The sequence below is a fragment of the Charadrius vociferus genome, unplaced genomic scaffold (genome assembly GCF_000708025.1).
Source record: "Charadrius vociferus isolate BGI_N301 unplaced genomic scaffold, ASM70802v2 scaffold436, whole genome shotgun sequence".
In the NCBI taxonomy this organism is placed as follows: domain Eukaryota; kingdom Metazoa; phylum Chordata; class Aves; order Charadriiformes; family Charadriidae; genus Charadrius; species Charadrius vociferus.
Window position 1 is genome coordinate 6,934,340 of NW_009649187.1, and position 21,337 is coordinate 6,955,676.

A 21,337-nucleotide genomic window follows, 5' to 3' on the forward strand; every position below is an offset into this window, starting at 1 on the left:
AGCAGTTATAACACTGCAGCAAGAGTTCTCACTATACCTGTTTTAGAGAACTGCACTGGTTATTGTCTGCAGAATTCTCATCGGATAAAAACGCGCAGGAAACCAAGACACATAGGAAACCTTAACTGTTCCAAACTTCCATGCTGTTTTTTAAAAAAAACCCTGCAATTCTTTCATAATTTGATAGAGGATAATAACCTGGCCTTACAAAAACAGGCTGCCAGGTGCCTGCTAGGCTTGCAAGGTGTGATTCCCTCACTCTTGTAGTTAATTCTCTACTGTGAATAAATTGGTAATTCACACGCATACTCAAATCAACAGCATTTAACGTACAGCTAGGAAAGAAGTAAAGGATACCCTTCCTTTTTGCCCCATTCTTGTGGAGCGACACAATGTGACGTTCACAACTCCGCACAGCAGGCTGAGCAGAAAAGCAATCTCTATAAAACAACCACATGATCGCTACAGGTAGCAAACAAGCTGAGGAGAGGAGGGAAGCAAACCTCATGAGATGGGGGCAGTTGATGAAAGGGGGGTTGGGTTGATGGTCTTTGCTAGGCACGCCTCTGATACCCCAAGGTATCACTGTGGGAGAATCTTCTGGGCTGTCCAGGAAGATTGCCCACAATGAGATAGCTGGGGAAAACAGTTGAACATGGTAAGACAACTGTCCATAGGACAGGAGAGGAGGTAAGAAGAAAATGGACAAGTCATCAACACCTTTCACATAAATTTCACAGAGAACAGCACCCACAGACACCTATCTTAGGAACACATCCTACTGTAAATATGACATCCTACAGTAAATATGACTAATTCATAGTCCTCCATCACTCAGCTACTTTGCTCATACTACCTTGCTTTTCCTCTTCTAGGTGACTGACTTAATGAAGAGCTTCCTGCACTATAACGTCAACAAACAATTTTATTACCTATTATTACTTCCCCAACACAATATGTTACATGTACCGCAGCAAACAGAACATCAGAAGCACGTACATCTTGACTAATTTCAGGACTGAGATACAAAGGAAATACAAGGAAATACACATGATTTAGGTGGGAACTTAACTTGCCCCACTACCTTTATGCTTAGAAGCTGGATCAGTGCATCACTGGGTTGGCACTTCAGCAGACAGCAGGATAGTGCTGCTCAGAAGATCTCTTTGCAAGCCTTGGCATAAGAGATGTGCTGGAGAAATGGAGATCAACAAGATCTACAGATTTGAGACAGTGGTGCAGCTCACAGAAAAGCAACTTGGAAACGGTTGTAACTTGGATGCCTGAGAAACAGAGGCTTGAGTGGGGTTCATACTTTCGAATCTCTCTGCAATCTAGTGGCACTGCAACTTGTGTAGACATATCCTCTGTAGACAGAGGAATACAGAAAAATTGTCTGAGCAGACAGGGATCAGGTTAGGAAAGCTAAAGCCCTGATAGAATTAAATCTGGCCAGGGACATCAAGGGCAACAAGAAAAGCTTCTATAGGTTTTTTGGTGATAAAAGGAAGACTAGGGAATACGTGGGCCCTCTCCAGAAGGAAATGGGAGACCTGGTCACCCAGGATATGGAGAAGGCTGAGGTGCTCAATGACTTTTTTGCCTGAGTCTTCACCAGCAAGTGTTCTAGTCACACTGCCCAAGTCACAGAAGGCAAAGGCGGAAACTGGGAAAATGAGGAACAGCCCACTGGAGAAGACCAGTTTCAAGACCATCCAAGGAACCTGAAGGTGCACAAGTCCATGGGACCTGATGAGATTCATCCACAGGTCCTGAGGGAACTGGTGGATGAAGTTGCTAAGCTATTATCCATCCCATCTGAGAAGTCGTGACAGTATGGGAAGGTTTCTGCTCACTGGAAAAGGGGAAACATAATGCCCATTTTTAAAAAGGGAGAAAAAGAAGACCCAGGGAACTACAGGCTGGTCAGTCTCACCTCTGTGCCTGGCAAGATCATGCAGCAGATCATCCTGGAAACTCTGCTAAGGCACATGGAAAATAAGGAGGTGATCAGTGACAGCCAACATGGCTTCACTCAAGGCAAATCATGTGTGACAAATTTGGTGGCTGCCTACGAGAGCATTACAGCATTGGTGGATAAGGGAAGAGCAACTGACATCATCTACTTGGACTTGTGCAAAGCATTTGACACTGTTACCACACAACATCCTTGCCTCCATATTGGAGAGACATGGATTTGATGGATAGACCACTCAGTGGATAAGGAGTTGGCTGGATGGCTGCACTCAAAGAGTTGTGGCCAACAGCTCAATGTCCAAGTGGCAACCAATGACAAGTGACATTCCTCAGTGGTTGGTACTGGTACTGGTACAATTTAACATCTTTGTTGGCGACATGGACAGGGGGATAGAGTGCACCCTCGTCATGTTTGCCGACATCACCAAGCTGTGTGGAGCAGTTGACATACTGGAGGGAAGGGATGCCATCCAGAGGGACCTGGACAGGCTGGAGAGGTGGGCCTGTGCCAGCCTCATGAAGTTCAACAAGGCGAAGTGCAAGGTCCTGCATGTGGGCTGGGGCAATCCCAAGCACAGATACAGGCTGGGTGGAGAATGGATTGAGAGCAGCCCCAAGGAGAAGGACTTGGGGGTGTTGGTTGATGAGAAGCTCAACGTGAGCCATATCCTGGACTGCATCAAAAGAATCATGGCCAGCAGGTCGAGAGAAGTGATTCTGCCCCTCTACTCTGCTCTTGTGAGACCCCACCTGGAGTACTGTGTCCAGCTCTGGGGCCCCCAACAGAAGAAGAACATGGACCTATTGGAGTGGGTCCTGAGGAGGACCACGAAGATAATCAGAGGGCTGGAGCACCTCTCCTATCAAGACAGGCTGAGAGAGTTGGGGTTGTTCAGCCTGGAGGAGAGAAGGCTCCAGGGAGACCTTATAGAGGCCTTCCAGTACCTAAAGGGGGACTACAGGACAGATGAGGAGGGATTCTTTATCAGGGAGTATAGTGAGAGGATGAGGGGTAATGGTTTTAAACTGAAAGAAGGTAGATTTAGATTATATATTAGGAAAAAATTCTTTACTGTGAGGGTGGTGAGACACTGGAACAGGTTGCTCAGGGTAGCTGTGGATGCGCCATCCCTGGAGATGTTCAAGGCCAGACTGGATGGGGCTTTGAACAACCTGGTCTAGTGGAAGGTGTCCCTGCCCATGGCAGGGGGGTTGGAACTAGATGATCTTTAAGGTCCCTTCCAACTCTAATCATTCTATGATTCTACGATCCCAAGAAGCTTTAAGCATGAATCTTCAGCTGTGGCAGATTCAGCTCTGCATGCCCAAAAGGGACTCCAGACCTAACAATGAAAACTATATGCAGCTCTACTAGATGTAGCTAAGTTAGCAAGCGTAAAGCTACCTTAGGAATAGCTACACCAGCTGTACCTTCTATCTGGATTACCACAAGCTGGAAATTTCAGACGCAGTTTGCAGGGAGTACACATTAAGGCATACAAATCAGTAACATCTTGTGAAATGAATGTTTACTGTAGCTGTTTTCATGTTCTGCCCTAAAATAGCCATGTCTCTTAATGTGTGTCAAATCTATCAAGAATTGGGCATGGTGCATGACAGCTGCATATCTTTCCTCCAAAGCCTGTTTGTTTTAGTATTTCTCACAATAACTAAGAGGTGACCTGCCTCAGTCTTCCTATATTTGAACTATCACTTTGGTTATTCAGCTACTAATTAAAGAACTTTCAGAATTGTTTTGCTTTCTACTATGTTGTTTCAAAAAACATAAAAAGCCAGCCCAAACCTTATTCTTTCCTTTTTAACCAAGAAGATAGCTTAATTTATTTCAGCTGTGTTTACAGTCATACTTCTTGTCCGTACCAGTTCTAGGTTACAAGATAAACCAAAACCAACTTTGAACTCCACAGGGAATGTATTCCAACTCACTGGAGTATTCTTATCATACTTTAAAAATCTTTTAAAACTAAACAAAACTAAACAGCCCCCTCTTGTTTACACAGAATGGGTTCAAATTTGATATCACCAAATGCCCGTGTGATGTCAGGCAGCAGGATGCACTGGTCAGTTCTGAGATGTTGCAGACTAGCAGTGAGAACACACAGGACATTTTATTGAGAAATTCATACAGCTAGAAATCCCTGAAACATATCCCTTTGCAAATTTTGGCTCATTTGGAAGGGTGAAAACAGTTTCTGCAATAGGATAGAATAGAATAGAATATGTTGCGCACCTTGCTTTTTAATGCAACACCAGGAAATTAAGTCCTTTGATTTAGAGTTTGAAAAGTTTTTATTCTATTAACATAGATTACTTTCAAATCTATTACAGAAACCCCTCGCTCCACATGTCTCTGAAGGAAGCCAGGATTTCTTCCCTGTGAGGACATGATGTCATTTCAACCCATGACCCTTGCATGTCATATATCTTCTAGATGAATATGAGAAAGATAAACTTCTTTCATTTATTGTTGCTTGTGTGGCAATATCCAGCTCCACCTTACTTTCAGGTGAGAAATGTTTTATTGATCTGTCTGGAACTCCAAGAAAAGACACTTCCCTCCCAAACAGATCCCACTGGCAAGAAGTTTAGTTCCTATCCTACCAGTTCAGTGCAGTGGAAGAGCCCTAGCCTTTCCCTGTGGAACTGTTTCTCTTTACATCTTTCCCAGGTGCGGCAGACACTTTTGGTCTTCGTGGAATAATACTTTGGGGAACATTCTGCTACTTTTCAAGGTGAGCAGCTGCATAAAAATAATTGGTTTTTGTAGAAGGCCTTCCTGAAATTATTTCTGTAAAAGAAGTAATGCTTTTTTTCTGGAAAGCAATCAAATGTATTTATTGTGCAGGCAAAATAATTCACTTTACTAGCAGAAAGAATTGAAGTGGACTACAACTGCACAATGTGAAACTCCTTCTTGCCTGCTCACCCCCAGAACTGAACAAGTTTCAGGACATCTGGCACCTTCTAGTTCTTGTAAGGTCAAAACTATCAACTCTTTGTTCCCATGTTTTGAAACTGGATGTTTGTAAGCATTTGAAAATGGAAATGGAAACAGAGCTCAATTCTGCCAAGCTAGAGAAAATAAAGAAAAGAAGTCAAAATAATTTCTGACACTGTATTTTGAAACAAGGACAATGCAAAGGAACTAAATTTATAAGTGCCATTACAATGCACTTGTCTTAACTTCTAATATCATCCATTCTAAATTATTTGATTTTTTACCCATGAAATAGGGACAATCAAAGGATTATGAACTCTTCAGGAATATCCTGATCGAGTGAATCACACCTCAATAGGGAGCTTGCCCTACAATTTCTTTCACAGCTATTGACATATGCGTACCTCTCATTCACATTCATGACCTCCCTAGCAACTCATAGGAACTCAAAAATGTAGTAGGAAAGTGCAGTAAGTGGTATGAATACATGTCTACAATGCTAAAGATATAGTTGTTTCTAGCAGCTTCAAGAAAATTAATGTTTCCTGTCTTTGCTGTCTGTGGTACTCCTGACAATTGCTGATGTGTACGTATACCCAGTGGGCCTGAAAGTTACTTTTCTTTTCCCCTGAAGTCTGAGGGAGAGGTGGAGGGGAGATGGTTGAGCTTTGCTTTCATTTCTTTGACTGCTCTGTATGTTTTCACATTGCTAGGTGTCAAAAGTTTTGAAGCTTTTTTGAGGCAGCTGGAAATAAAAGAAGGAGGATCTGTACTAAATAATAGCCCAGCCCTCTTCAGGCAGCACTTTGGGAAACCTCTGGCTTAAAATTCAAGCACTAGAATAAATGGCAGGTCTCTGTCCTACTCTTCACCCTGACTGCTTATGACCTTGAAAAAATTACTCCCCCCCTGCATTTATAGATAAGAAGTTAAGGCAAATAAATGTGTGAGGCAGTCAGCTAATACGCTCCTATATGAGCATCTTCAGCTAGATGACAAGTAGTATGGATGACAGAGGTCTACATCTGGTGACTATGCCTACTGTCACACATTTCATAAAGAAACCTCATGTCTAGATATGGAACTGTGAAAATGTAATGATGTTATCCTGCACCTGCAAACAACCTCAATTAGCTGCTTTCAGAGAATGAGCTGACAATTGTTTCTCACTAGGGTGAACCACGGGGGAAGAATCTGCCAGCAGGGCTTTGTTTGCTACAGGAAAGAAAGAATGAAGAAAAGTTCTTTCCCAGGAAGTGAAAGAAACAGAAACTTCCTGCTGCCACTAAACACGGTGTTCTTGTTTATGTATCTGAAGGAAATGGGGAAGTTGCCCCAAAATACCTAAAAAGACCTTTGGGTAAAAGACATTCTTCTCCTCAGTTTTGACCTTCAGTCTCTCTTACTCTTCGTCCCACAGAGCTGTGTGTACCCTGGCTAAAACTTTTACAGTTGAGTGAGACAGCGTCTACTTTTTGCTCGCTGATCGGGCTGCATAAAGCAAAGAGGTCCACTGTAAGCAAATGAGTTGCAGAAGAGTAATGTAAACAGCCATCAAGGAGTGGTGCCAGCTACTCATCTCCTTGCAAAACTCAGCTCACAACCCATAAGCACTGACACATGCTTGAATTCTCAAGCAGGAAAAAAGTCCCATCTTAGCCATTTTATCTTCAACCTGCATTTCCAAGGACAGGGTGAAATAAGCCTGCCCTTTCAATTCTTAATCAGATACATAACAGTTTTGCCTGTTCATGATCCCATGAGTCTCAGAAACAGCAGAGTGCAGGAAGTGGCAACAAATCCTATTAATGAACCAGGTTTAGTACAGGAAGGGATAATGCCTTTTGTTCACTCAGTGATTTTTCACTGATAACCTGTAAAAAATCTCCCTAAAGCTAAAGTTAGAAGAGAATTGAGCTGTCTTGTTACTTGGCGATGTAAGACCTTTCCAGTAAGTCTTCAACTACTAACCCTTCCCCACGACTTGAAATGAGTAACTGCTTGAGCAGGATATCTGTATCTTCATAGTTCTCCAAAGGCTAGGAAAGATGTAGTCAAGTCATAAAATCTCAAAATAGCAATGTTACTATTTTTTTCAGTTCTCCTTTGCCAGTCCCTAAGAGCAGAATTTGTCGGGAAGCCAGCGTGCTTGCAGAGGGACTCCACTGTCTGTGATGCCACAGCTCTTGCCAACTAGCCCAACTCATCATCTGCACTCTGTGAGCTTCCACACTATGGCAATACAGGTATAAAATACCAGCATTTCTGACTGAAGAGCTTTTTAAAGTTTTGAATTTTCTACACCATGTAAGTCTTTTCAGCATTACGAAGTGAGATCAATACACCTACAAAACCCCAGCGTGCTCACAAACAGGTTGCTTGGCTTCTATAGTTGTTCACAGAACTACAGGCAGAAAATGTACTACTTGAAATACCCTAAAAGCAACATTTAAAACAAGCCAAATTTGAAAAATTGAATGAAAAGCTACTTAACTTAGGATGGGCTAACATGAAATACATTAGTGTATGTTTGCACAGTACAAAGACCAACAATTATTTTGTTTTTTAAATAAATATACACTAATACACACATGCAATGTACACCAGTGTGGTAATTGGATATGACACGATCAATTTCGTTGTTGTATGTTTGTTAAACTGTCAGAATGTAGACAGGCTAAATCACCATATCTGAGGGGGAGACAGAAGCCACAAGGAAAGGTGCTGCTGCAACAGGCAGGATATGACAGATGAAGGCATCAGTAGGGATTCTGATCAAAATGGAGTCACGGTCAACTAGTGAGCTTCAGCGTAGGCAGACTGCTATGTGGGTAGGGCAAAGGGTACCAGGAATTTCATAATGATTGGCATTTCTGGTTCAATACATAGTGAGAACTGGCACTCTATATTATGTTGCTGGCAGTTGGTCTCACACAAGGCCACAGACTTTGAAAGCTCCCGTTACTAACTGCATATGATTAAAGTGCTTTGCCTATATTATCCTCTTTCCTCATTTCTTTAGAAGTGTTTCAACATATTTCTAGTCCAAAGCCCTGTGTTTAGAACCTTATTTTTCACTGACCATTTCCTTCTCCTCCCCTTTGCTTGACTAAGTGACCCAGCCCTTCCTCTAGCTTTCTCTCCTGGGGTAGCATCCAGGCTCCCTCACTTCCTTCATGATCAAGTGGAAAATTTTGTTTTGGAGGGTGGAGGAAAGATAAAGCAAGGGGAAGGGGAGAGACGAGGATTAATTGGTGTGCCGTCCATGATCACTGCATTCTTTATGTAACACCAAGAGAACTTCCTGATCACATTTCAGAGTGAAATCTTGCGATTGCTTCTCACGTTGAGTAAGATCCTATTCCTCACTCTGATGGAATGATTTACTCCTTTAAGAACAAAGGGGCTTGGACCTGCAAGCCCAGTTCCAGCATGTGCTCGGAGTCGGTACTGTTGTGCCCAGGGAACTGGATTTTGCATGCTTATGTCCCTTTCTCTGCTGTGGAAGCTACTGCATCACCCTTAATGAACCACATCTTCTTGCTGAGATGACACATCTATATTTAAACACATTCTCAACATTAATGGAGGTACTCACATGTTGACAAACTCCACCTATATCCACCTGCTAAATGAGCTACCTAACATTTAATATGTTCCATAACTCCAGAAATCAGTTAACTATTACATACAGATTACAGAGTTACCTAAATGGTCCAAACCACATCTTCCTACTACAAGATTCGAACCATTTAAATGTAGCTAGTAATGATTTTAACAGTAATTCTAGCAAGTCCAAAACAAGTGTTACCAGGAGCCGTACTAAAATTTCTCTAAAATTAAGTCAAATGCAGGTAGATATTATATCATAATTACAAAAAATGAAAATCGGGAAAATGATGAAAAGATTTCTGTGAACAATTAAACATGAAAAAGATTTACAATTCTAAGCACGTAATCAACTACATGCAGGATCACAGCATCTACACTGCCTGTTGGAAAACTTCAGATTTGAAGCTGTGACCTTTCACAGCAGGTTCTGGCATTACTTTATAAATCCAGGTACCAAAATTTGCTGCCACAAACCTTCACAGAAATTTGTCTCTGGATGAAAGATATTAGATATCTGTTTTGAGGACTTAATTTTCTAAAATTGTAAAGCTGGGATTTTTTTTTTTTATATATAACTATGAGATTAAAAAAAAGAAAACAAAAACAAAACCAGAAAACATACTGAGTAGATAACAATTCTGTACCAGATATGTGAAAGCCAGTGGGAAAGTTCACATGTGCAGAGCATCTTCAGTTTAAACTTTGCTGAGGTTTGTTCAATTCCAACCCGTAAATTAAGACTTTGTTTAGAAAAGGCTGTTCTGAGTCACTGTGTGCATCTACTGGGTCACGAGTCCTGAAAGGAAATGTACTGCAAATGCCTCAGTGCATGCCTTCAGTTGCAAAATTGAACTAGCTGAAAAAGCTCAGACAGGTTACAGTGATGGTGTCTGTCTGAAAGACAGTCTCCAAGCGGGATAAGTCACGGGACTGCAAAACTGCAGGTGCGAAGCCTGGCACTTCCAGCAGGGCCCACAGAAAGACAGACTGCATGTCTGAGTCGTGGCACTCATCCTTCCAACATGCCTTGAGAATGGTGACCAGCTAAGTTCAGGAAAAAGCTTAGAGGAAAGGAGAAGAATTATTCTCCCAATGAAGTAAGTAGGGGAAAGTTGTAATTATCCCTGTCTGGAATCTGGGATGCTGTGGTTAATATCCCTATTCTCGTCAATAGTTCAATGAATTTCCCAGTGGCCACAAATAGTCGGGACTTTAGTTTTATATTCCATACTCTAGAAACGCATTCTGACGCTGGCTCAACACTGACTCAGTGGGCAAGGTGCCGTTTACTGAATCACAAACACCACTTCCTGCGGGACTGTTTCTGCCTGTAGTATTTCGAAGGAGTGTTGGCTAGTTAGCTGAGAATCAACCTCACAACTTAAGACAACAAAGTTGCAGGACACATGCAGTTTGTGTAGTGTTTGAACAAAATACACTATTCCATCCCACAGACTTTGAATGAGATTATTCAAATGCAGTAGCATTTCATATGTGTTACACGATATTAATTTTTCTTAGGAAGACAAACTAAGGTTTTTCAAACGAAAAGAACCAGAAAGCATGTCTATCTTTGTGCTTCTCTTGCTTTGTGTCCTTCTTCAATGGCACTGCAAAGCACTTCAGCATAACAGAATGGACATCTTATTGAATAGGTTGATTTTTTCCTTGTCAGGAAATGAAGATAGCTAAAACGTTCTGAGAGAGTCGGATTTCCGTAGCTTAGGCTGTACAACACTTTTAGAAACAGACAAAACCAAACCAAGCAACTCTTAGATCACTGTAGTATTACACATTTTAAAAACAAATAAAGTACTAGTGGGGGAATTTTACATGGTACTATTATCAGAAATTACACATATAATGTCATGTGCACATGTTGCACATGATTGTCCCAGCTCGTAAATTCATTGCTAAGTCTCTGGTCAATAATACTGGCAAATGAAATTGTCCTTATGATATGCAAAAGAAAGACAGCAGTTTTTTCCTCTTCGTGATAGACTGTTGGCTGCAAGTAGCTAAATGGTTAATTCCTAGTGAGGAACAGCAGGTTTATCATGAGGTCATGCTTGCATGCCAGCACTAACCACTTCAGCTGTACATGGGACAGCAGAGCTGTTTCTGCAATCCAGCCAAGCCCAGGCACTCTCCTGCTACGATTGCCATTAGCAAAAGTTTTGGCAAGCTGTGCTTACAAAATGTTTGTCAAGTACTAGGAATATGCATGAAATAAAGCTGTAATCAGAAGTAATCAATCTTCTTTTTAGATTTCTCATTGTTAGCCCAGCTGTAGCTATTCTCATTTGAGAGGTTATTTTAAATACATTTGACTATTTACATGCCTGCCAAAAAAGCCAATATTTCACATCAAGTATTTGCTTTAATTGCTAGTAAGCAGGAAGATACTTTTCATTCTGAGAGTGACCAAAGATTTAATTAGTCTGGAGACACAAGTAACCAGGTTCCTGAAGAAGACTGTCCAAAAGGCGAGTAGTAGTATGAGAAAACAACAGTGTAAGCCTAGCCTTGAACTGCTAACACATTCAAATTTCCTTCACAGGGTTCATGCACAAGGAACTGGGACATTACTTTGCAGATAGAGTAAGAGCACTGACCTCTCATCAATCTCACTGACCTCAATAATGAAGACAAGAGCCATTAGGAAACTTGAAAATTCAAATCAGAAATTCTCAGATGACATAAGGGGGGCTGTGTATGTGTCAGGCACTAAGATGTCAACGAAATCTTTTGCACTGGGTATCATTTTTAGCTTATACAGGCAGCCCAAATAGATCTGTTGCATTCAGAATATTCCTATATACTCAAAACTTCAGCTTCTAAGTACATTATTGTGAAATTTCCCATAGCCGCAATGTTGCTGTACAGGAATCTTAAGAAACCAACATGATGGTGCAGAAGATTGCCCTGCTGTGGAATACAGGTTTCAGTAGAGACGAGATGGCAATACTACTATACAAGAATTCATGAGTTCACTGTTGCCTTTGGTCATTGCATAAGATTTACCATTCTGAGGCTTTGGGATAGAGTATCAGATAAGGACACACTCCTATTGTTAATCACCTGCTTATACGCAAGAAACACTTTTATTTTGTCATGAAGTAAAAAGAAAAATACAATGTTGACGTCCAGTCACTGAGCTTTCTGTCTCCTTCTCTTCCTAGAAAGACTTCTTTAAAAGAAGTGTTACTATTGCTTTGAAAGGTAAATCTCATGTCAGAGTTTAGAGAACTACCTGTCACATCCAAGGTACCTCAGAGCTCCTGATGAGTCACAGCTCCTGGGACTCTACTGGCTCTAATAGCATTGGTCCATCTAACACCAGAAGAAATCCTCTCATAACATGAAAGTCACACCAGGTATTCAGGTATCTATTCTTATTTTCACTTTTATTGAATTGCTGGAAAATTTCCATGTCATTTATTAATAACCAAAACATAGTTTATAATATGTATTTTGCCTTTTGAAGTGTCTGTAGATATGTATTAGTCAGAACTTATATTTTTGATAATTTTTTTGAAGATACTTAAGGCCAAGTTTGCCTATGTGTCTAGTCTGAAGTTACTTACACAAGCTGTTTCAAGTTAGAATACTTGATATATATGCTCACACAGACTTGAATGTCACATGCTCAAACTGTGGGTTCCTTATGTTCCTTAAATGATTTTGTCTTTCCTCTTTTTCTGCATTTTCTCACTCATTATTGAGGAAACAGTCTTCTCGGTATATATCACAGCTAGGGAAAAAATGTCAAACATGCCTATAGAAGGCAATGTGCAGAAACACAGAGGTCCAAGTGTGCCAAATTATCTAGCTCCGGAACTGAGAGCTGTGAAACCATAACTGTGCCGCACTGTCATTTTCATGAACCTCACTTTCAGGAATTATCTCGTATTAATGCAGTGACATGCTTTGAGGATCTAAGTAAACACCTCTGCCTGGCACTGAATACTATTGTGAAATCACCTACTCATACATTACCAGACTGTCAAAGACAAGATAAATTCCTTTTTCAATACAAATCACACAGTGGGGAGAATGAAAGGCAGAGGAATAGGATTAATCACCTAAAAGTATCTGAAGCAAGCAAGTGACCTGGTAGCCTACATTGTCTTGATTGGAATTTAGCCTGAAAATCATCACTCTCATGAGCTTAATTTCCACATGTATCAAATTTAGGCATAGAAAAATAATAATAAAAAAAAGATACTTGGCCTTGTTCAGCATGCCTAAGGTAGGTATTTGATGTCCTCGTGTCCCATAAGAGCACTCCTAAAAACAATTAACATGTCCTATGGTATATGAGCTTATGTTTCTGTAAAGCACAACTGACATTCAGCGCCTGCACTAGAAACACCCTTTCTCCCCTTAAGGCTCATATCAAGTTATCTTCTAAGAGCAGGAGCTTGACAAAAGAGGCAGCAGTAGCAGCACCCACTTTTTGCAGTTACCCTGAAAGGAAAGACTGAGATTTCAGGCTCTTGTCAGCCTAAGGCATGAGTTTCTAGATTTTACAGTGAAGAGGGTGGCCTAGGGCAGGTGTCTTTCTCCACTTTTTTCTGATGAGAATGAGGCCCTGCAGAGAGAGAAATGGGAGATCTATGATGCCCAAGAGACAATGAGTAACTAGGTAGCTTTCCAGGAAAAGCTGTTCCATTGGAACATATGTCTACAGTGGGCTTTTCTGTATAATTTTGTGGATATACGAAAACAGTGATGAGTTATTATGGGCCAAATCCTGACCCCTATTACACCGGTATAAACATGTTATGGACTAACTGAGCTTATAGATATGGATTTCAGAAGAGGGTTTGGGTCTCTGATTTAGCGGGTATTTTGGTACCCAGACCTATTCCATTTAAATGAACAGAAGACAAGGATCTGCATAAGCTAGTTTTCTTTTAAATAATATTCAGTGCAGCTTAAGGTAGTTTTAAGTAATATTTAGTGCAGCATAATACAGTAGCCTAGGACTTGTCCTAACGTTCCTTACTCCCACTGAGTAATGCTTATTCACAGAAGTAGTTCCATATAATGAATTGTAGACTATATTAGAAATTTCCATTTATCTCAGGGGAATTCACATAGGGTGGCAAAAGCTTTCCTATTGGATTGCAATGTGAATGTTCATCACCAGGTGCCAGGAGGGAAAACCCAGTTCTTTCCTATAGTCTGTCTTACCTTAACAATATCCCACTCTTTACACTACTTGCAACTATTTCATACACTGGTCACTTCAGAGCTCACCACATATAAATGTACCAGCGGAGTTTCTCCTCCAACTCCAGTTTAAGCGTTCTCCAATTTTCCTCTGTCCTTTGCATGGAGTGGAAGCTATCTATGCTCACCAGCACTGTTCAGAAGCAGAACTCTCCCCTCATTCTCCTGGGCTTGGGAGCTCCCTTTACACATCACTGGCTGTGTTCCACAGCTGTCTCCTTCACTGCCTCTCTTCGTACTCTTCTAACTCAACACTTCTCGCCCTGAAATGGCTGTCTTTTGGTTCCCTTTTTTTCTTCATTTTATGTCTCACTTGGAAACACAAACTAATTTGCCATCTCTATGTGAGTGATGTTACACCTCTGCTGTAAACCTCCCTCACTCTGTCAAAGAGTAAATCCACACATCTCTCTGGTATCACCTTTTGTAAGACCTTTCATAAGATCAGACTCAACTTAATTATAAGAGAGCTCCATCTTTCCCGGTCCTTTTGGGACCAAACCCACTGTTCTCCACCTTCTTTCTCTACCATTGAAAGCAATGCAACCTTCCTGCCTGCCAGAAGCCTTGACAAATGCAATTCCGCTTCTCTTGTCTCCACTCAGAAAAGCTCCTGCAAAGGCTTCTCTTATGGAATTCTCTTTGATCAAGTCATCCTGTATCATCCGCCTGTTCTTCACTGAGTCAACCATACATAATTTGTTTTCACTCTCAGAGCACCTCATGACCTATGCCCTCTAGGCCTATCCTCTCGCGTTCATCCTGACTCCTGATGCTGACTCCTCCTGCATAACCTGTGCGGCCAACCTCCACTGTCCACTTACTAAATTTTCTGTTATTAAGGCCAGGGAGAAGGGGCTTTCAACCTTTTCCAGCACAACTTTCATTTGCTACTGTGTTCTCCTTCCATTTCTGAAAACTACATACTTAATAACACTTCTTTCTTACCCTTCTCCTGGCTAAACCACAGCAGTTTCTGAAAGGCAAATGACACTTAACACTGCCTCTTCCTCCGCCACCCCCTTCCACTCTGCCTTTCTGATCACGACTACAACAGTACCAGCATGCAGCCCAAGATGCTGAGCCTTACAGATTTATTAGCATGGACTCTGCTCTATGCCTTGCCATCTCCATCTCCCCTCTAAATGCCTGCCTCACTCACTGCTTGGTCCACAGAGACAGGGGAGCATACTCCTGACACCTCTTGGGGAACAAAGGGAAGATTCATTCCAAAGCCGTTTCAAAAAGTCCCAATGAAGGAAGCTTTGTTGTATCTCAGTTTGAAGTCTTTTGCTCAAAAAACACATACATTTCAAAAGAAATAGAATATTGTAATTTCCAAAAGTTTTAACCAAAATCACAGAAAGGCACAAGTAGTCAGTATTGCCAAGCAAAAGCCATGGAGACAGAGGAGGGAGACAGAAAGTAAGTATTTCTGCTTTCTGGCAGCCAGGCCCTTGGTGGCACTGATGATAGGTTACTATATGCCAGAACCTCCCTCTGCAAGACTTTGCACAAGGATGAAAAAAAAGCCTAGTTTGATAAAAAAAAAAAAAAAAGGGGGGGGGGGTTAAAAAGTTTTTTTTTTCTGTTGTGCTTATCATTTACAAGAAGGCTCTGTAATCTCTCTTGGGTTTTGGTTTTTTTTTTGGTCCTCTTTGACCATCAATAAAAGCTGCAACTGCCATAGACAGCATAGGTGTTAAAGTTCCTGCAGGAGAGCAAGCACAACTTTCTTTAGAGATGTATTTACTTAAATTCTATAAACTTTAAACAACAATCAGCAAACAAAGATAAGGGAAAGTAGCACGGTGTCTATACTAGAAATAAGTTACAGGAAGCCAACTAGGAAAAAAAAAAAGGAAGACTGCAGCCAAAACATCCAAAGGAGTGGGAGGGGGAGAAGAGATAAGTACTATTATTAGAGCACTCGAGATACACTCTATTATTAGAGTACCCAAGTTAATTCTGTTTCCCCTTTCTTCTCAGCACAGTTTCTTTATGAGCTTATTCAGGAAGAATGCTGTTGTTCAACAGCACCCAGGAAGCAACTTATTTTTTTTCCTTAAAACTCTTTTTCCTTTGAATTTTTCAACAGCTGTTCACCAGCAAGTGTACTGAGACTCTGCCTGGCACACCGGGCAGTATTGCCTTATGCGCTCTCTGCACTCCCATCTTTCAGCAGTTGGTATCCTTTTCCTTCAGCTGTAAGTTCACAGGGGTGTCTTTTTGCTTCAGACTTTTTTTAGTATTTCATGGAACAGTCTGTAAGTGATGTCATTAATGTTATGAGTTATTTTTCTGTAGCTTGTATTTATTTATATAAATAATGCTTTAGAAATTTATACTACTGCCCACCATTATGGTACCTAGATATTTACAGTCAAAATCCTGCATTTAAGGATTGTAGCACAATTCTCTGCCATGGCTGCAAGCGATCTGCATTTCCAGTGAGCAGCTAGGGATACACTCAGCCCAGCTGCTACCCTCCAGGCAGAGAGGCCTCCCTGCCACTGATCCTGCACCCCTGAATTCCACCTGAGAGGTGTGAGACCTACCCAACACGCTGTTTTCTCCCTGGAGGCCTGATAAGAGCAGGCAGTGTCACACCCTACTGAGAGCAGGAACAATTAATTGCCTCTCCACTAAGACACCTGTTATGGTATTAGCGCTGCTTGGCAGGGCAGCCTGTAAAATCACCACTTCCTTCCCTGTAGGTAGGAACTGTCTATGTTAGTTTAGGCATTTATCTTCCTTCTTGAGTAAGAAAGCCAAAGACAGAGGAAAAGGAAGTGGAATCCTAAAGGATCTTTCCAGGCAGCCTCTCACAGAGATGAGAAATGCCAATTTTCTCGTCTGGGTGGTATTGCATCGGGGATTAGGGTACACTGCTTCCCTGGAAATACCATCACTGGGATTCATTGTGCAGAACTCATCCCCCGGAATTTGCTTTCTTCCTAGATTTTAGCAAATCTTTTTTCTCCAGAAGTCTCCCAACTGGCACAGTCTCAGTTTGTTGGTTTTCCTGTGGAATGTGAATCTGATCGACTGACGCACTGCAGAAACAACAGTCCAAGCCAGCTGTTTCTGTAAATTTCCAATGTTAGATTTCAATGTGCTATTCCAGATCAGTAAATGGCAGCCAGACATAGGATGCCCTTGAAAAATACCCTACTTCAGAACTTAAGATCACCAAAAGGAGCACAGCTTGATCCCTAAAAAACTCTGTATTTGCTTTCTGCCTTCTAGCTTCAGACTCAGGAGTCTTCTTTTCTGGGTTTTCCCCAGTGCTACCAGCAACTACAAACTAGAGACAGGCGTAGGCCTAAACACAAACATAATTTTAAGCTATTTAGGATCCCTTTGCAAAATCCCTAGCTCAGACTAATCTTTGCTTTAGATATTCACTGTCTCAACTGAGCAATTTCAACAAACGTCAGAGATTGGTGATTTTCATAATCAATGGATTTTCATAAATGCTAAATGAGATACAAAACATAGTTTAAAAGCAGGTGCACATCAAGCTGATGAAGAAATCCTCAGAGTGATCATTGCTGTTCAAAAAAATATCCGTATCCGGACAGCTCACTGAAACAACAAAACATTGTATACAAAAACAGAACATTCGTCAAGCAGCTGATTTCTATGCATGAATGACACGGGCCCAGTGACAGGGGATTTCACAGGTGCTCAAGGTGCTCAGCCTATACCTAGGGTCAACTTCTAGCACAGTTAGTCGCTTCAAAAACGCACCTGGTGTATCCAGCAAAACTCTGTTTGAGAGGGATTGTATTGTTGTAAAGTTTCAATCACATTCTCTCCTAGTGTAATAAAATAGCTGAGCCGACAGCAGTTGGTTGCTTGTTGTGACTGAAGCAAGTTTGCAAGGTTTTGATTACACCCGCTTAGTTCAGAGATTAAGGCTGGCTACTCCTGATGCTTGCAAAGCAAGAAGCAGTGTCAACAAGCATCCAGAGAGAGTCCAGTGGCCCTCAACTGATACACTCTGCTACCCACAAAGATAACACAAATACGTGAAAAACAGTAGGCAGCAAGGAAAAGGAACAAAACTTTAAACAAACAAAGAAACCTGAGTAGCTGTATTATACCTAAAGGAAATGAGATCACCATCTGCTTCAGATTTCAACCACAAACAACTGACAAGTAATCAAGAGTCATTAAAGTCCAAGAATTTTTATGAATCACATTCGACTTAAAATCAGCTACTCTGGAAATTCCTGGGACTCATGCAAGCTGTAATTTGAGAGAATGAGATTAAAGAGCAAGCTGTATATTTTTAACTTTATGAATGGTGATAATGTAACATTTGAAATCTACTGGTTTACATTTAAAAATCTATCGTTCTATTCAGTCATACTTGTTATTATCTCAAGAGCTAGAAGTAAACTGATAAAAAAATTAACTTGGCTAATATCAAAGGAGAATACAAAATATTTTACTGTAAAATTGCCTGCGTTTTTGAAGGTGAAGCTAGAATATTCTAAAACAACTTTATACTGGAAAATTTCCCTTAAACTTGTAACACATTTTATGATTGCCTTGAAATACTTTCTGCCATAACCCAACATTTGCTGTTACCAAATACTGTTTGATTTTGAAGCAGCATTCCAGTACACAAAGCAGTTGTAAGTATAGCTGTATTCTATATATTCTACACTTGTAGCTGGAGCTACTTGTTTCAGTGACAAGCTGTTTTCTTTTAAAACAACAACAAACTCATTACGGAGATGACAAGTCATGTCAAAAGGATCTAGGTGTTTTCTTGGCTTTTGTATTCTTAATCACTAAGTAAATACTAGCTGTGAGGCTTAGCCCTGCTCTTTTAGGTGAGATGACAGAGGCTCAGGCACACATAACTGCTCATCTACAAATGTAGACCTCTTCATTCCTGATGCACCATGAGTAGACAGGACTTGTAAATTACTTTTCTATTTCATGGGAAGCCATGTTGGAAAAACAGACATTTTACAAGTCAAAGGACTAATTCTGATATTAATTACATGTGATACAAACCAGAACGTGTGCCACACAACCACCAGACCTAAGGCAATACTAAGTCTCAGGTGTACCTGAGCACTGACTCTGAAAGCGCCTTGAACAGAAGGGACCACTCCCCCTGCACTGAACTCCATTACCTTCAGTGGGGGCTTGCAGAAGGGTCTGCTCACAGAGCCAGGATTTCAGGATTAGAGCAGATTTCCAAGCATGGCTGTAATTTTAAGCGTGTGCAGATTCCTATCAGGCTAGTGAGTGTGCCTGACTGAGAAAACTGGTGTGGAGTATCAGGGTACCACAGTAAGGGAAATTTTTCCTGATAGAACAGCACTTCTGTGGCAGTTCTTTTTACTTGTATTTACAGGGTTACTTAACTCTCCGTGAATTCTATCCTTTTGAGGTTTACTGATGGACCACCAGAGCCAATGTGTGGTGGATGGTATTTCTCTTTAGTTTTAATAGGTTATCATCAGCTGTGAAAATGAACACTGGAACTAGTAATACTTCTTCCACCCCAGCAGCTTCTGCAAAGAAAATGCGAACCTCGCAATCTCTTTCAGTGCACCACCGTGAGATAAAACCCCTGTATTTCTTTAAGAGGGTCAGTGTCCTTATCCAGTTGGAACGGAATGTTATCTTTTCTAAATTTGCTAAGTCAGGCTGGCCAATTAGTCTGAAACATTCAACTTACTTCAAATATAAATTAAAAGAATCAGCAAGATTTTTATCGGCAATGGAAAACTAAATCACAGAATCACAGTTAACCAAGAACTGCCTGACTGTGAATCTGATCCTACTGGCTCTTCAGGGTTGGATCCACTGCATCTGACCTCTGTTTGAGAGAAGTACTATGCAACTGCAAAATGTTCACAGACTTGGATCATATGAGCCACTCATAATAGGTATATACATTTTCTTTACTCTGTTCTATAATCCAGGTACGGACAAGAGAAATATATAAAGCCCTATTATTAACAGCCCTGAGTATGTAAATAAGAGAATGACTTTAAATTTTGTGAATTGCATAGTCTGGTTTAGATGCTGTACTCCTGCTAAGCAGGTAAAGTGTATTCTACATGGTCACCCATACCACTTCCTGTAGCACCTCTCTTTTCTTCAGAAGTCTTCCCCGCTTCCATCCTGCCCACACCTCTGCCAAACTCAGATAAGAGACCAAAGTGATGAAAACACAGACATGTATATGGAAAAAGAACTAAACAGTGGAAAGCAGAAAGTGCCTCTCAAAATATAAAACTTATTCATGAGTCTGTACAATAATTTCTCTTAAGCCACATGGTTTGTCATTAATCAGTATCTACTAGGTGCATAAGTTCCATTGAGAGACTTTCTGTAGGCATTTAATTTTGTTCACTGTTCTTCCCCAAAAACTTTGATTTTGAGCTATAAAGACCTTCTTTTCCTGTCCTATCACAATCTTATTCTGGAGAGATAACATGGCTTGTAACAGGGCCCTTCCAAACTCTTGGAGTAACAAACAAACCCTGACCCTGAATCTATTGAAAGTTCCTTGGTAGCAGAACTGGTCCTGTTTCACCCCTCCCGCTCCCTGGGGCTGTGCCTTCCCTATCTGTGCAGGCAGGCAGGTCCAGCTTTGAGGTCAGGTGGAGCTCTTGCCAGAACTGCCAGACTACAGATTTTCCGACATCTCTGCCTTAAGGCAAGGCACATAACAGGGATCCAAGGGTTTATTTCAGTTGCAGCCTCACTTCAGATCTTGTTGTGCCAGCCATTAGCCAGCCCAGTGAACTCAGCCGCTGGAAATTATCATCTCATCCATTTCTGCTTCCCTAAGAGTCACTTAATGCTCATAGAGATCATGCAGCCTTGTTTGCTGTGAGATTACTTGCAGTACCAAAGCAAACACATTTGCAGCTAGCTTGGATATCTCTCTTCTAAACCATAGTTTCAGTTCAATCATTCAACTATAATTCATTCACCTACCTAGGTGCAAATATTCAGTGCAAAGGAATTTGATGGCATTAAAGTGGAACTGCAAACATGGCAGAGTTTCTGATCAGTAACTGTTACCAGTCCAATTGAAACAAACCAATGTCACAGCCCAGGTCACTTCTCCTGATGGCCTTTTAGATATATTTTATCACTGAGCATAAAGTAATACAGTATTTCTGCAAAACCTCAGTATGTGACAAATGGCAGAAAAAGGGAGTGTTGAATCTTGCTGTATCTTGTGCCAGAGTGAAGACAACAAAAGCGTTTGGCTCTTGGACCTGGGAAACAAGTACGAACCTTCAGGTTTTAGGGGGGAAATGCGGAACAGGGGACATCTACGCAGCTTGGTCAGAGGTTCATGGAGAAGGTCATTGTTCACAGTTCTACCGAACTTCTCAGAGCACAACAAATGAGAAAGAGGAAACCCAGACGCTCTAGACTTGACTCTTTCTCCAGAAGGAGAGTTTGAGTAAGCCACCAAGGCCCTACACCTCTTCCGCAGGAGTGTGTAGGAGGAAGAAGAGGAGCTGTCCAGTCCCGAGGAACCCTCCTCTTTTTGTCATC